Source organism: Pecten maximus, chromosome 18 (assembly GCF_902652985.1).
Source record: "Pecten maximus chromosome 18, xPecMax1.1, whole genome shotgun sequence".
NCBI lineage: Eukaryota > Metazoa > Mollusca > Bivalvia > Pectinida > Pectinidae > Pecten > Pecten maximus.
The window spans coordinates 21,328,848-21,341,713 of record NC_047032.1 but is presented as its reverse complement, the minus strand read 5'-3'; the positions used below and the strand labels follow the sequence as shown (position 1 = coordinate 21,341,713).

The following is a 12,866-nucleotide window of genomic DNA, read 5'->3' as shown; positions in this document are numbered from 1 at the left end:
CTGCAACAAACATGAAACATTTTGATTTGATCCATGTCCTACATCATTTAAGGATAATATACCATCATTTCACTTGCAACCTCCATTGCAAGTGATTGTGCTGTTCAAACTAGCTAGGCTCATGGGCCTGAATATAATGGTCACCTGAGTTTTAAAATATTTAAGTTAATTTAATCGACCCTTTTTGGCCTCGCCCATCAGTCCCTGGAGGTCAGTTAAGGCCAACATGTTCATGCCATTGAGCTGTCATCCCATGCTGATAATGTTAACAAAGTTAGAATGAATTCCAATAGAAATCAAACAAATGATAGTCAAAAATGTGTTTTCCCTATATAAACTATAGTAAAGTTTACCCCCTCCCCAGGGGCAAACAAATATGACAACCCATGGTCATGAAATTCACAATTTGGTAAAGCACCTTAAGATATAGATGGAAGGATATTAAATTCTACCTAACTTAGGTCTTGAGCAGAAGTTTCTTGCAACATCAGTTAATTTGAGATTTTTGCCCTGCCCATTAACCCTTGGGGTCAGTCAGTGCAAATTTAAATATACATGCAGTTTACAACAGGCATCCCGTACTGATAAAAAAAAAAGTTATTTCTCTATATAAATTATAGTAAACTTGACCTCCTTCCCAGGGGAAACATGATTTTGGTAAGGGACCTTACAACCTTTATATCTGTGAAGAGTGTTTGATTCTACCACATCTGGAAGTTGAGAAGATTTTTTAAATTTTAGCCAATTTGACCCTTTTTGGCCCTGCCCCTCATGCAGGTCCCTGGTCGATTGGGACCATCTAATTCACAATTTTGATTGTCCTTCGGCCAAGGAAGCTAATTCCTCCCAAATTTTATTTCAATTTGGTTCAGCAGTTTTGGAGAAGAAGTCGAAAATGTAAATTGTTTACGGATGTCGGAATGACGACAGACAAAATGGGGTTAGAACAAAAATACAATAACTGCTGTAGGTTAAATTTAGTCCAGTGTTGTCATGTGTTTACCTGTGTCTGATGTGTTGAGGGTTTGTCACGAAGTTTATACAAGGGAGCATGCTTTATTTGTATTTGTGGTTGAACAGAGGCAGTTATCACCACTGTCAATGTTGTTTCTTGTAAGAAACAAAAATATCATGTCCAGGATTAAAGAATACACATTGATCAACCAAAAAAGCATTTAACTGTTTAACAAGGGCCCAATGGGCCCAAATCGCTCACCTGCAATGCAGTGATCTTTTCATATATGGATCCTGCAGTTATTTGAAAGCATGCTACATGACCAATATAATGTCTCTCGGCACTTAAGCTATTCACTAAAAGTCATTTAAAGATTTAAGCATACTTGATCGACGTGACCTTGAATGTGAGTCAGGGTCATTCATTTGAACAAAGTTGGTAGCCCTTCACCCCAGCATGCTACAGACCAAATATCAACTCCCTTGGACGCTTGGTTATTGAGAGGAAGTCGCTTAAAGATTTTAGCCTTTTTGACTGCTGTGACCTTGAATGAAGGGCAAGGTCATTCATTTCAACAAACTTGAGAGCCCTTTACCCCAGCATGCTACAGGCCAAAAATTCGGTCCTGGGACTCTTGGTTATTGAGAAGAAGTCGTTTAAAGATTTTAGCCTTTTTGACTCCTGTGACCTTGAATGAAGGTCAAGGTCATTCATTTGAACAAACTTGATAGCCCTTTACCCCAGTATTCTATAGACCCAATAACAACTCCCTGGGACTCTTGGTTATTGAGAAGAAGTCATTTAAAGATTTTAGCCTTTTTGACTCCTGTGACCTTGAATGAAGGTCAAGGTCATTCATTTGAACAAACTTGGTAGCCCTTTACCCTAGCATTCTACAGACCCAATATCAACTCCCTGGGACTCTTGGTTATTGAGAAGAAGTTGTTTAAAGATTTTAGCCCTTTTGACTCCTGTGACCTTGAATGAAGGTCAAGGTCATTCATTTGAACAAACTTGGTAGCCCTTCACCCCAGCATGCTACAGAACCAAAATCAACTCCCTGGGACTCTTGGTTATTGAGAAGAAGTTGTTTAAAGATTTTAGCCTTTTTGACTCCTGTGACCTTGAATGAAGGTCAAGGCCATTCATTTGAACAAACTTGGGAGCCCTTCACCCCAGCATGCTTCAGGCCAAATATTAGGTCTCTTGGACTCTTGGTTATTGAGAAGAAGCCGTTTAAAGATTTTAGCCCTTTTGACTCCTGTGACCTTGAATGAAGGTCAAGGTCATTCATTTGAACAAACTTGGTAGCCCTTCACCCCAGCATGCTACAGGCCCAATATTAGGTCTCTGGGACTCTTGGTTATTGAGAAGAAGTTGTTTAAAGATTTTAGCCTTTTTGACTCCTGTGACCTTGAATGAAGGTCAAGGTCATTCATTTGAACAAACTTGGTAGCCCTTAACCCCAGCATGCTACAGACCCAATATCAACTCCCTGGGACTCTTGGTTATTGAGCAGAAGTTGTTTAAAGATTTTAGCCTTTTTGACTCCTGTGACCTTGAATGTAGGTCAAGGTCATTCATTTGAACAAACTTGGTAGCCCTTCACCCCAGCATGCTACAGACCCAATATCAACTCCCTGGGACTCTTGGTTATTGAGAAGAAGTTGTTTAAAGATTTTAGCCTTTTTGACTCCTGTGACCTTGAATGAAGGTCAAGGTCATTCATTTGAACAAACTTGGTAGCCCTTCACCCCAGCATGCTACAAACCCAATATCAACTCCCTGGGACTCTTGGTTATTTAGAAGAAGTCGTTTAAAGATTTTTAAGCATATTTGACCCCTGTGACCTTGAATGATAGTCAAGGTCATTCATTTGAACAAACTTGGTAGCCCTTCACCCCAGCATGCTACAGACCCAATATCAACTCCCTGGGACTCTTGGTTATTGAGAAGAAGACGTTTAAAGATTTTAGCCTTTTTTGACCCCTGTGACCTTGAATGAAGGTCAACTTTATTCATTTGAACAAACTTGGTAGCCCTTCACCCCAGCATGCTACAGGCCCAATATTAGGTCTCTGGGCCTTTTGGTTATTGAGAAGAAGTTGCTTGAATGGAAAAGTTGACGCCGGACGGACGGCCGGACGGCCGGACGGACGACGGACGCCGCGCCACGGCATAAGCTCACTTGCCCTTCGGGCAGGTGAGCTAAAAACATGTCACCTGGGCAAATATCGTTGTTGGAAAGAGTTTTCATCAAGCACTTAGCAAATGTGAACTTAACATATTCAGCATCGTGTTTATATTATGGTATCTATGATTATCAGCTGAAGACACAAATCAAATACTGATCATTTAAAATTATATCTTAAATTTAGAACAAATAATTGGGTCTTCAAATAGACTAGGCTACTTATTTTTTTTATGTAATATTGACCAATGCTTGCTTTGAGATTTAGATATCGATAGCATAAAGATGATGCACTTATCTTATTGATTGACATAAGAACATCAGAAAAGTATGACGTGAGGATTATCAAAATATTAAAACGTCAAGATTATGTGTTTGTAAACTTTTTCTGAATGAAAATATAATCAGAAACTTTCTCAAAATCAATTTGCATCTTGAAATATTTGAAAAATAGGTAAAAACTGACAATAACTACTTCCTGACGATAATACTCTCCATTACTCTACTAAGAAATAAACGAACCATATATCATCATAGTTTTTAAACTTTGCCATGGTTTTCATATTTTGGTTAATCATATCAATTTGACAATTCCTCTCATGATTTAAGTGTATAGTGTAATAAAGGTCAAGATATTCTTTAAACGAATGAACATGAAGGCAAATTTATATTCCCCCAATTTTGTCAAAATAGAATTGGAAATTTACTGTATATATGCCATAGCATTAGCTATAGCCTGATGCAAAGCTAATTGATTTTGCAGGTGAAATTTTGGTAATGTGACAAAGAATACTAGCAGGTGATATCAGTGTACATTACTACCTTGGTTTAATATTGAATTTGATGACGAAACTGATGCTGTGAACAGGTGCTAATTAACTGCTAAACATCTGTGCAGGTGCTCTTCCAGACGTACATCACACAGAGAATCAGATTAACTGACAAGAAAATTTATCATATATATACAGTCAAACCTCGTTAACCCGAAGTCATCGGGATCGTGAAAAAACTTCGAGTTATCCGAGTCTTTGAGTTATCCTAGTCTTTGAGTTAACCGGGTTTCAAGGTAGACATGTTGGTACATATGTACCTATCTAAAATCTTTAACAGAAACACAGCTATTTGATTTCAAATAATAGTTATAACAAAATCGTATCTATTATTTATACTAAAAAAGATATTTCAAACATAAGTTATATTTCATGCAATACTATCGTATCGTTTACAAATGAAGTAAGCGTGTATACCTGTGATTGGGGTCATGACCGACATGTCATTTCTAAGCGAGTGAAAGACAATAAGATTACCACACAATTTCAGCACTTTAATATCTATTAAAATAATTTCTATCGTGGTACATAAATGATATTGCTGGTAAACATCATACAAAACCAATATACGAAGTCTGCGGCAAATAATACATGTACACAAATGTATCGGTACAGGCCACGTGTTGACAAGTGGAGCAGCAGCCAGAACTACAGTGCGCAAGTACACGTCGATCTTTTACAACAATCACAGATCGAGTTGAGTCATATAAATATGATCTAACAGTTTTAAAACTATAAAACTTAAATCACTTATCATAGTTCGACGGGTTTTACAGAAACAATAGTCAGGTATGTTTATTGTAATTTAATAACGAACCGAAATAAATCAGGATATTTCCCATGCCCGAAATTGTAAACAATTTACAGAGACGGACGATTATTATTTTGTTGACACAACTTTTCACTTCGGGATAACCGAGTTTATTTTATTTATCCGAGTTCAAATTATACAAGTTTTTATTTCTAAGAAAAAGAAGGATTTTGGCCGGGACCGGAGTAATACTTCGAGTTAAACAGGGTCTTTTAGTTATCCAAGTTGGAGTTAACGACGTTTGACTGTATACTTTATGTAGAGAACAAATACCATTTAGTGTGGTCAGGTGGGCTAAGGTGGATTTTGTCCGATAAGGCAAATTAACATTAAAGTTATACAAGAGGTCTGAAGGGCTTCTATCGCTCATCTGGTTGGAATTTATCAAATGTCATAATGATGTTCATGTTCAATTTGTTAACAGCTTTATTTGTTGATGTCGAAAAATATTATATATGGTTATATATAAATGGAGTTGGGATCTCAACTGCTTCAAAGATATAACCCATAAATGAAGTCCAGACTGCCTAAGGGTGTGGAAAGACCCAAGGGATTATTTTACAACACAATTGTATATAAAAAAACTAAGTCCCTTGGGATGGGGAAAGACCTCTTGGCTTATTTAAATTACATCAGGATTTTCTTTCTCTATTGATGTCCAGCAACACTATATAGTTATGGGGTACGGATCTCAACAGTATCAAAGATATTACAATGGAGCGAATTGTAAGTTTTTAGGGGTGACCTCAAGTCCAATTTTTATAACAGAATTGTGTTTATCCCTGTAATTGGTGCCAAACAATGCTATATGGTTACGGGGTGGGGATCTTAATGGTTTCAAAAATACAATAAGTCACTCATAGCAATATAGCCAAATTGCCCCACCATTTGCAGCTTTTTTAATCTCCATAGCCACCACCTAGGGATGCTACCAGTCAAATATGAGTGATATATTCTTTGCTTAGTTCCAGAGAAGAAGTTGTTTATAGCAATATTGCCAAATTGCTCCTTTTTGGCCCCAACGTTAACCCTTAGCCCCCTGGTGGTTCAGCTCCACCATTTTCAGCTTTTTGAATCAGATCGCCACCACTTACAGATACAGTCAAACCTGTCTATAACGACCGCCCAAGGGGAGGCAGAAAAACGGTCACTATAGACAGGTTGCCTTTATAGACAGGTCAAAATTATTGCACCAACCAATTTACTTAAACCTGCCATAAATAAATTGTCATTGAACAGGGCATTCAGAAGACCAGTCAGAAGTTAAATAAATGCATAAACTTTATAAATCTGAAGGGTTTAATATTTAATGATTTGTGGACCCAAACACAAAATATAACTCAAAATGGTCTTATGGATAATTTTTTAAAATATTTTGTTCTGAAATAATGCTATATGTATCTATCAAATTATCTCCCTTTCTTTCATAAATAAAGAAAAAAAACCCACAATAATTAATAAATTAATTATATTTGTGTTACTACTAATTATTTTGTGTTATAGTCTTACTTCTTAAAACCAAATTTTTTTTTTCTAACCCAAATTGAAATCCGGATATTTGTGTCAGTTTACGACTTTTTATTAGTATTGACTAATTAAAGATGGCGGCAGTACAAACGCTAGTACCGACAGCTACGATTAAGAAAGGCATTGTTGGCTTTCATGTGAGTAAATCTTGTTGACAGATATGACCAGTGTTTGTTATTGAAGTGATGTATCCTAGTTGTAATCACAAAATTAACTGACCGTGTCAAATGAAGCCACCTGTGCACAGTTGTAATGTAATTACCGACACGCATGGTGACCCGACTCCTCTCTTACCGAGCCCCAGGCCAGGGCAGCTACAGTAATTATAGGCTAACAGGTGGTAGGGGTCTTTTGTTTATATACTCAGGCCAGGGCTGTGGTGGTCCTTTGTTTGTATAATCAAGCCAGGGTCGATGTGTCTGAATTTTCCGGGTATTTTATGAGGGATTACTGCCGAGAGCAGAAGATGGCTGAAAGAAATCGGTCGCTATAGAAAACAAATTAGCGACCGGCGTTCCGAAATAACCGGTCGTTAGCCACATTAGACAGGTAGTCGCTATACAGAGGGTCGTTATATAGTAAAATCTCACGGGGAATCTTAAAACCGGTCGTTATAGACAGGCAGTCGTTATATACAGGCAGTCGTTAGAGCAGGTTTGACTGTACTTCCAGTCAAGCCAGTATAACCTCCAATCAGTAATTTCATCAACCATCTTCTACCTGGGCCTGCACAATCATGCAATCATGACTGACAAAATATAGGGACAGTTCCAGATTTTATTAAACAGTTCTTATATACTTGGTAAATGCAACTGTGATGGGAGAGAATACAACACCCAGACTAAGCAGGGCTCAAAGTGGCCCCTATTTTGGTGGCCATGGCACCTTAAATTCACTATTGGGTGATATACGCACGACCAGTTATTGACTTATAGGGCACCTGCATGGCCACTAAAAAATTGTGTAAATCTGTGATTTGGTTAATCTTTCAAAGGTTGCAGTCAATGCTAAAATGATGTTCATGACCGAAAAAGTCGCAGAGAGATTATATACTGATCTAAAGATTTTTTTTTTTAATTTAAGACAACTAGACCAGGCGACTAACTTTTCTAATTGGTGCCTAGATTTTATGGCTTGGTAACCATACAAATAGGCCACCTGGAAAAAATATCCACTTTGAGCCCTGCCAAGAATCAAATTCGGAACCTCGATCTGAACTTTAGATGGACACTCTTAATACCAATTGAACTATGTATACCTTGCCACCTGAATTCAGCCCAACCAGTTTCACTCTAATGCAAAAATTACATTTTATTCAATATGTAGTCAATTACATGTTCTTGGATGGATTTGTTTTTTTTTATAGATCATGAACAGTCATGTTGTAAGTCAATTTCAAGGGTTCTGTGTTTTATGGTGTAATGAATGCAATGTGGCACAGATTCCATGTAATACAATTCTTCTTCACATGTCATATGATGATTCTATTGATCAAACAGAAGTGTATGCATGTAAACAACTTTACATAGTACATAAAACAGTTTATGTTTCACTATACATACCCTGAAGTATAATCTGGTGTACTGGAATGAGAGAACACGTCTGTCATACCGGCTAAAGATCATCTCCTCACAGCAAGCTACATGGTGGATGTACTATCTGCCCTAAAAAACACAACAATGCAACTTAAATATCTAACAATAACAATACCATTTTACCTTTAACACATGTACATGTGGCCATGATATACTGTCATACAAGGATTAAATAAAATTATAATCATACCAAAATTAAATGGCATAAAGTTTATATCTTTTTGTACACTAATTATATATAACACGGAATACATGTTTCTTAAATTAAGCATACAATCACAGTGATGTTTTTTGGGTGGATTTGGGGCCGAATACAGGCCCCTTCCCCTAGAAAATTTTGCTGTATTTTCCCAATTTTTAGTTCATATTTTCCCAAACAAAAGTTGTAAGTTTCCTTGTTTGTTAATAAATATGAAGAAATACATTTCACATAATGTTTTCACAAGCCAATGTTATAATAGATCGATCATAGCTATAGTATGCATATTCAAATGATATTAAAGCATAGTTTTGATGATTCTTTTTAAGCTTGGATGAAAGTACATTTTTTCGGACATTAAAAAAATTTGGCCTTATTTTCCCAATGGAAAAGGTACAGGCCCCTGTATAATCAGGGTGAGATAATCATTGAATCATTTAGAATATAATCTTGAACTGTAAAATCATACAAATTATACTTTTTTCACTTTAGAAAAACAAACTTTTATAATCTATCTTTTTTTTGCCAGTCATACAAATTAATGCAATTTGAAAATATCAAGATGCCTATAATTAAAGTACATAAAATTTTAATGTACCTAGTATATAAACTTATTACATAAACCGAGCTACGATATGAGCAACAACCTTGAGTGAAAATGTTTATGTGCCTTTGTAGCGGAACTGGACCGGGTCGATCATTGGCGACCAGGTAGCTCAATCGGTAGCATCAAAATTACTTATCTGATACAACATAGCTTTCATTAAAAAAAATATGTTAAATGATATAGAAAAAACAAGTTAGGGTAAAATTTTTTTTTTTGGAAGGGGGGGGGGGGGGGGGGGGTCATTTTACCATGAGGTGGGTCATTTTACCATAATGGTATTTTGACCCCGGGGTCATTTCACCATAATGGTATTTTGACCCTGGGGTCATTTCACCATGATTCAAAATACCATGCTACACCGGGTTCGAACCCCGGTCTGGCCGTGCATTTTTCCACTCCTATAACACCTATATATATATATATGCTTCAAAGTCTTAAGCTTGTCAATTATTGATCTTTTCAAGATATCTTTATCTAAGAATGCGGATATCACTTACTAACCCTACTGTGTTAGTCATAGTTAAATTGAACAGCACTTCTAGTACTGATAATACTTAAGAGCTGTCAACTTGTGGTTAATACTACAAAATGAACAACTCTAAAGTACTCATGTAACTTCCTGAATCACATGCATGTACATGTATATATATATACACATGATCTAAGACTCCAGTACAACATGTGTGCTTGGTATTACTAAAGCAATATATACATGTCCCCTACAGTAACTACTGGACCCCGCTAAAAATAGTAACAGTGACATTGAACTTGATCAGTAGCTACTCATACTGAAGTTACATGCCAACTTTCACTAATATACAGTTTGTAGCATGGCTGAGAAAAGTAAAACAATTAAGTACTCCACTGATTTCTGGTCTTAAATTAATATAGTTCAAGCAGAATGACCTGCAGTCATGCTGATCTTTGAATAGCATATTTAATGTGGAAGAATTGATATCCATATAGTGGAAAATAATTACATTGCATGATGTAAAAGATTGATAGATTGTTTATATTTATAGACAGAGCCCTGCCCACCAATTTTACATTCAATTAATTATTTCTATCACTGCCATTCTTGTTGCCCAGAAACTTGAATAACTCAACAACTGATATATCAAGCAATGTTAATGTAATGAATTTTAATGTTACAATATACCAGGTACATGTTGATTGAAATTACAATGACAGGTTCAGTTATTTTTTATTTCTTTTTTTTATAAGCACATTATAATATTGTATTACAACATGAATTAATTAAAGTACTATTGCTTTTGAAAGGCCTAGTAAACCTTTCACTTTTGTCTCCCCAAATCACTTGTATAAATTTGAGAATCATTTGTAAACAATTTCCAATAATGTTGTGCACATGATTACATCAAACTTCCTCCACAACATACACATACATTATGAAAACAGGTATTTACCTACATACACACAAATGAGATAGATAACCTAATTTGCATATTCTGCAAAAAGGTCAATGTGACAAGTTATTATGGTGCTAATCATAAGTTCAATATATTATATGATCTAATATTTGTGATGGGCAGACAATGATTGAAAAACAATCAAAATTAGTAATGAACACATTAATATATTTCAACACAGATTCAGATCTAAATATTTCGCATAAACTCGATCTCACTGTAGACAATCTCTGTCATAACCTGGAAAACAAGAATTGCAAACCGACATTGCTTTTTTATATTTCTCTATAGCATTTGACAAAAATTCTCCCATGAAAGACTCAAAGCTACATTACTATGGTGTCAAAAATTCTACACTCTTTCTTTATAAGGTATTTTTTGCAATCATGTGACCAGTTGGTACAGATCTTAATCCGACAAAGCCACAATTCTATCTGGGGTGCCTCAATTACATCAGTTCACTGCTGCATTTATATAGTTTATATTTAACAAAAAATTATTGTCAACTCTGTGTCCTGCGCATTTAACTATTTGTAGACAATTGTCTTCTCTACAAAGACATCAATTCACCAAATGATTGTGAGGTACGTACCTATACAATTTGACCTTGACAATCTCCATGCCCAGGAAGACAAATGACAAATGAACTTCAATGCCAGTAAATGTTGCATTATTTACATCACAAGAAACAAAGTTTCCATTAAAAAAAACTACGAAACAAGATAATATAAAATTAAAAATAGTCAATAAATATCTGGGAGTCATGATCTCTTTCGAGCTCAGCTGGAGTAGTCATGTCAGCTCTACTGTAAATAAAGCCAATAACACCCTAGACTTCTTACATTGCAATCTGTCATTTTGCACAAAGCAGGTCAAGGAACAAACATATACCACCATTATAAGACCTGCTATTGAGTATGTCTCATCCTGCGCAGACCCATACTCTGTAGGTAATACTATGTTGCTAGAATATACCTCAACCCGGGTGACAGCTCTCTAGGAGAGCCAGGCAGGGGGCTCACAAACTCCATCAAATCAGCAACAGTACAATTCAGTATATTCCTTCTTTCCTTATACACCAGTGTCACCTCCTGGAACTTTATTCCTACAGATATAGCCCAAACACCTAATTTGAAAGCCTTTAAATTGTCTGTCTCTTGCTATCTCTCTTTACTGAAACAACATCCTTCAATGTAACGTTACATAGTTTTATCAGCTTTTATATATATATACAGATCACTAAAATTACAAAAATAGAATATCGAACTACCACTTTCACATTTGGAACATTCTACCCATCACACCAGAAATCAATGTCACTATATATCCTTTGAGTTCTGGCACATACAAGGAAGAAGAAGATCCAGATAGTCTAGTAGGTTATTTTGTCTTTTCTAAATGCATGAAGGAAACCGATCAAGGATCTCCGAAAATAAGGTTTTTGGGTTGTTTTTTATAATAATACTCGCATCACTTGAAAGTTTTTTTTATTAAAATTCGGGATAAATTATCTGAAAGTACAATTCTATTGCAATTGCCAAAGTGCGTTTTAACATTCGCATACTGATGTACCCATCCCATCTTCATCAGACGTCTGGAAGGACATGCACGTTACATACACAGGCCTATGTTACAACTTACAGGTATATTTTATGTTAGCAACAAATATATATGACAGTGTGTATTATACTTGACAATATATAATTTCAATAAGCATTACATATACGGTTTTATTGGCAATTCTTACCTGTCTTTTCCACATGCAACAGCTGCGAATCGCAACATTCATGCCAAACGGAACGGAAGTTAAGAAAAAGTCACCTTTAAAGGGACATAACTCTATTGGATATTGTGACGTAACACAAATCGTCTGAACACTGGATGGTGACAGTACAACCAGAATCGGGAGTAAAACACATCTGGTTTTAATGATATGGGCGAATAGGAATTAACTTATATACCTTAACCAGGTTTGGTTATGAATCATCGTATAAAAAGCATTAAAAATAGTTTAAGATAATAGCTGGGCATTCTTAGTGATCAGTAATATAAGGGGAACAACTCGTAGTAATATTCTGTTGTAACTCGCCCTGGCGACAAGTTTATTTTTGTGTGTGTTTGTTTTTTTTGTTTTTTTTTTTACTTTATTCACTTTCATTGTCATGTAGCCGTTATGGAATAGTCTTTTAACGGTGACATATATGTATACGTATTTCTGAGTTAAACTTCTACTTATTTTGGTCAGATTGTACGATTTAGTGTTTAAATTCTAAAGTGCACAACCACTTTTCGTGATGCCACTCCCTAACGGTACAGTGTACGACAGTGAAATATTATATTTATACATACACAGTACTATTCAGTACACATATTATCACATAAAAATTACACGATATTTACGACATTTTCTTAGTAAATAATGGTAAATAATTAATAAATAATATCCCTTCCATAAAGCTATCAAAAGCCACTAAATTCCTACAAATTAAATATACTCTCATTTGATGAGTTATACGCTCGAACGGTCGACAGCAAATTTAAATTTCATTATCAAAATAAAAATATACGTGTGTACCACGCTACCTGTGTCGCCTGAATGACGAGCCCGGGTACTAAACCACGATTCTTGAACAAACGAAACTACATGTACTTTGAACTATTCATTTAAAATTTAACAAAATTGTAGCCACAAATTGTCCCCTTTCAGTACCTGATTGTGGT

General features: G+C 35.7%; 1 protein-coding gene across 1 annotated transcript in view; it reads right to left on the bottom strand.

Annotated features, from left to right (window-relative positions):
* LOC117316648 (transmembrane and coiled-coil domains protein 1-like) overlaps nt 1–11,962 on the bottom strand; it is a 105,326-nt gene extending 93,364 nt beyond the window's left edge. Inside the window, exons 1-2 of the mRNA XM_033871343.1 lie at nt 11,893–11,962; nt 7,877–7,978 (exon numbers count right to left, since the gene is read on the bottom strand). The gene's annotated coding sequence lies outside the window, so the exon portion shown is untranslated. The remainder of the gene's footprint in view (nt 1–7,876; nt 7,979–11,892) is intronic.
* Between the last annotated feature and the right edge of the window lie 904 nt (nt 11,963–12,866).